Consider the following 5678-nt stretch of genomic DNA (forward strand, 5'->3'; position numbering starts at 1 on the left):
TCAAAATTACTAAAATTACATATCGATAACCTAGTGGGTGTAGGATAAAATTCACCCGTGTCATTCACAGAAAGCATGAGAAAAAACCTAATACTATATATAAAACCAAGAAAAATTCAAAATCATCACTTCTAGGGACTTTGTAACCACCCTACCAATACACAAGTATGTTCCTGTTTGAAGTTAGAAAAATTACCCAAATTACAATCTGTTTACTCCGGCATATGTTGGAAAGTTATAGAAGGATGACTAGTGCAATCAATCCATTTCTTTTAGCCCTGGATTTGTTTCAGTTTAAAACATAAGTATACAAATATACTTGTCCAATGTTTATGCTTTAACCATTCACCTTAAGATGTTTTTACAATATAGTTTCCTAAGTCTATTTAATATCTTCATTATCATAAAAACCAACCTATATCCATCTTAACTCCAAATATACCACTTTTAGGGGGATGAAATCTATTTATCCCTCTGAGCACTTGGTAGACCCAGAATTAAGATGGATCTAAGATGATAGAATTTCCCCTTTAAATAGTCTATGCTCACATGAATACCATGGTATTACCGTGGGCCAATACCATGGATTATCATAAACCTGGAGCTTAAAAATTACTATTAGTAATTTATAAAAATTAATAAAATTAATAGTTGAATTTTATTTTATTTTTTATTTTAACCAAGCTAAAATGTTTAACATACATTAAATTACAACATCCATTTTTTACTGAGAGGGATCAATATTTTTTCACTCTATGCTAGTTTGCATATCACGATATTTGATACCTCTCGGGGGTTAGTAGATCTAGAGTAAAGATGGATCTATGCTGGTTTAATTCCCCCATTTAAATAGGCTACATTCCAGGTGAATACCATGGGTCAACATGTGCCATTTTGGTGAATACCATGGGTCAATACCATGTGCCATTTTTATTTTTATTAATACTAATATTAGGGTTAATAATGTTTTTTTACATGGTATTAATAATAATCTAGTCCATGGTATTTGTCCCATAGTATTTTGCCCATAGGTTTCACCTAAATATAAGGAATTTTTTGAGTGTTCATAAATATAAGGTGACTTATGGAGTAAATATAAAAAAATGTTTTACTTGTTTACCATACCTCTCGTTTATTTATATTTTTATTAATTTACCATACCTCTTTTACAAATATGGTATTTGGCCCATAGGATTCACTTAAATAAAACCTCTTTCTTGAGCCTTCATAAATAGAATGAGGGTTATGGACTAAATATAAAAAGAGGTTTTACTTATTTATTATACGTCTAGTTTATTTATATTTTTATTTATTTACCATACCTATTGAGTAAGTATAAAAAGACGTTTTATTTATTTACCATACCTCCACTTTACTTATATTTTTATTTGTTTACACCCTTGCATGTATATAAGGTGACTTATGGAGTAAATATAAAAAATGTTTTATTTATTTACCATACCTCTCATTTATTTATATTTTTATTAATTTACCATACCTCTTTTATAAATATGGTGTTTGGCCCATAGGATTCACTTAAATAAAACTTATTCTTTAAAATGGGTGAATGGAAGGTTGTAACTCTTAGTTTCAAGGGCTAAATTTACCTTTTTTACCCTCTCCCTTAAAATAAGGTGGGCTAGATATCATTTTTTGGATTCAACTGCGTTAAGTAAGTCATTCAAACGTATGACCATTTCCATGAGAGGTAGTCGTAACTGACTAATTTCTCATGATTTTTGAATAGTTCACTTAGCAGTCATTGAGGCGATTTGTAAAAATGTGCTATGATACAAAATATTCGCCTACTAAAAATTTAAAACCCTTAATTTCGCCCCTAAAATTTTCTATGATCCGGACCTCCTTGATCGCCGCCTCAATCTGCACCACTTCAGCCACAATAGCAGGATAGATTTGAAAGCAGTCATGCTTCGGCCATGACAGTAGGGTCGATCAAAGGTAGCTAAGATCGGATTTATGAAGAACAAACAGTTGGAGGTTGGCTATGACCAATTTTGTTAAACTGCCTAATTTGAAGGCCGAAAGCTAAATTCTGCATATCGATTATGTAATTGGTTAAACGATCTTTTTGGCCTTCGGCCAAAGATGTATACAACGAGGAATGTAAATAGGATGAGATAATTTTTGATAGAGTTTGTATAAGACAAAGATATAACCAGTGGGGTGGTAACAGGGCTTGTATCTTGTTATCACCCAAATCTGGGCTTAACTATGTAATCACACATGTATTTGCCTTTATGAATTAATAAGAAAGGGAGCTCTGCCTCATGTTTCATAAATCATATTTCTGTGTTTGAAAGCTGAATGAATTGATAAAGTACTGAGCAACGTTTCTATTTGAAAGGGAAACATGCTGGTTGGCTAGGGCCCAACCAACCCAGCATGTTTACCCTATTTTCTGTTCTTGTAATTTATGTTTATACTGTCAAGTGTGATTTAATTTATAGCACATGTATTCATGTTTGAGTGAAAGCGGATCCGCAGCGTGAAGTAGTTAAATTTCCTTTTCCTGCATCTGATTTTGGATTGGTTTTCTTGCCTGGTCCAAGTAGGAGAAATAACCCTGCACCAGTGCACGTTGGTGTGCTATTCATTTCCTGCACCTGATTTCGGATTGGTTTTCCCACCTGGTCCAAGTAGGAGAAATAACCCTGCACCAGTGCACGTTGGTGTGCTATTCATTTTCTACAGTTTTGTTTGATTTGGTTTTCCCCGCCTGGTCCAAGCAGGAGAAATAAACCTGCACCAGTGCATGTTGGTGTGCTATTCACTTTCTGCAATTCTGTTTGATTTGGTTTTCCCACCTGGTCCAAGCAGGAGAAATGAACATGCACCAGTGCACGTTGGTGTGATGCAACAAGCCTTTTTAGTTTACTTCTAGCAGTTTTCTTGCTTTCATTAATACTTCATGATAGGATAAATGATATGGATTGTTTATTTATTTCTGCACTTTGTTAAAATCAAGAACATTCATTTTTCTATGTGTGCGATTTGATTTCACAGTATATTAACACTTGTAGTAACTAAGCACTTATTTCACGAATTAAATGCTAAGTGTAAGAAGCTCTAATCTGGTGCAAGAACTAGTTTCTTGCCATGGGAACTCAGTGCTCTAAACCTGAGAAAGTTCAAGCCCATGCACGAAGTAAAATGCTTTTAGTACAGACACCATTTATACCCTCTGCATAAATCTCTGTTCTTGTACTAGTGCAAGACAAATTAGTGCAAGAAGGAAATCTTTACATAAGCAGGTTTGAAGGGCCCAACTATTGAGACTGCTAAGGTGTCTCTGCTAAAGAAAACACACTCTCAGTAGTTAATTAATAGTGAGCTAGAGTGATTGCCTCTTTCTTTCTAAATTTCTTTTGCAAATGCATTTTTCCTTGTTCCAGTCTTAGATTATTTTGATTGGTCAAGTTGCCTTTTTCTCTCTTTAGTTTGATTTTGTAATCTTTCCTTTAAAGAAAGTAGGGATTGACATTAGAAATATCCATACCATCTCTGGCATTTCTTGTGCTTCGTCTATAAGTTTACGAATCCCCCAGGTTGACAATTTAAGTGTTGAGGAGTTTGCTTAAGTGTAATTCCTACACCCAATTTTGGCATTGTTGCTGGGGAGGCGATTTGATTTGGTAATAATTTTCTGATTATATAATAGAGGTAATTTTTCCTTTATTTTTTTGGAGGAAAAACTTCTTTGAAGGAATTTTACTGGTGTTGATTGATTTCTGACAGCATTTTTTATTAGAAGTTGTTTTTTATTTTTCTTTCTTTTTTGAAATGAATGCTTAGAAAAGGTAGGGGTTCAAAGACCACTAAGGGCTGAAAGAATTATGAAAACAATTCTCATTTTGGGTCTCCTTCTGTGAGCAAGAAGCCCAATCTAATTCAAACCCTTCATGCTGGAACAGTCCACCTGGATTATGGTGACAACATCTCAAGTATGGTTCAGTCTGTTGGGAGCAAAAGGGAAACAATGGTAGACCATGAAGATCATGTGGAAGGGACTGTTGAAAACCAGGTAGGTGGGGAACAATCCACTTTTTTGTTTCCAATCATGGACCCCGATACTGTGGCACAAATGAATAATATTCCACCATTAGCTCTCCCTCACTTCCATGGTAAAGTTCATGAAGATCCCGACTCTTTTTTATTTGAGTTTGATATTTTGTGTAGAAGATATGATTATTCAACTGATGCTTAGAAGCTAAGATTATTTCCTGTTACTCTCAAGTACTCAAATTTATGTTGGTTTATGGGGTTATGAGGAAACACTATAGCCTCTTGGGAATAGATGAAGAGAGCGTTTTTATCTAAATATCAAGAATATTGCAAAACTAGGGACATGCAGGATGAGATTTTTACAATCATACAGGATGATGATGAAACTCTTGAAGATTACCTAGAAAGATTTTTGTATATTTTACAAAGGTCGAAACTTAAGCTTGATTCCAGTACTATTATAACCTTTTTATTAAGAGGACTTACTGATAATGCTAGAAATTATTTAAATATGTTAGGACAAGGTGATATTTCTCAGCAAACTTTCGAACAAATTTTTGAATTATGCAGGAAATTTTCAAGAAATCAGTATAGATCCGGTAGAGGAACTCGAAATAGAAATAGAAAAATTGAATCTATTGATGCTATGATTATTGGAATAGAAAACAAAATGGAAAACATGAAAATTGACATAATGAATATTGTTACTAAATAGTTGGACTCTTTAAAATTTCAGCAAAAACTCATGAAGGAACAAGAGTCATTAAGTATTTTCTGTCCTAAATGTAGAGACAAGCATCCTCCTAAAAACTGTCCTCTTAATTTGAAAGAAACTAATAAGTGTGCTATTTGTGCAGAAGACCATATCACAGAAAAATGTCCCTCTATACCAGGACTTAAAGCTATATTTACAGGGGGACAACATAAAGTTGAATACTTGTATGCTATGGGATCGAAAAGAAATTGGCGTCAGGTAGGTGCAGGTATGGCTCCTAAATTTTCTCCACACTATTTTGGTTATAACTCACATGCATATTCTTATCCTCACACTAATCAGCAGTTGCAGTAGGGAAACCAATATTAACATGAGAAACCTTCTCAACCATGGCAACAAGGTTGGAGAGGGCCAACTCATTCTCCATATTCCTACCAACCACCTATGCAGTCATATCCATCTATACATACACCTTATTCAATGCCTCAACCTTCGAGTCAGTCTATTCCACCATTACCTTTACCACCACCTTTTCGACCTCCTTAGTTGCCTGCTCAGTCTATGCCCAATCTTAACAATAATAAAGCAGTGCAAATGATCTGTGTAACAAACCCACATTTATTCGAGTACCAGTCTATTCCAGTTGGGGTTCATGATATTCAACTAAGATCGGGAAGAACTATAACAATAGAAAACCAAAAGTAACCTAGAGTGATTGTTGAAGAGAAAGAAGAAGAGGAAACTCTTAATCATTCTTCGAAAGTTATCACTAAGTAGCCCTTACCCCCTGAATCCTTGCCACTTTCTTCCAACCAGCCTCTCTTCCCAGAGAGGCTAGTAATGGAAAGAAGTGAGCCTATTTCTGAGACTCGTTTGGCATCAGAGCTTCAAAATCTTTTCATTAAGATACCTTTGCTCCAAGCCATCAAAGAGATCCCTA

This window comes from Pinus tabuliformis, chromosome 5_1, assembly GCF_031772625.1.
Source record: "Pinus tabuliformis cultivar Carrire ecotype Pingquan chromosome 5_1, CPIR1, whole genome shotgun sequence".
Lineage (NCBI taxonomy): Eukaryota > Viridiplantae > Streptophyta > Pinopsida > Pinales > Pinaceae > Pinus > Pinus tabuliformis.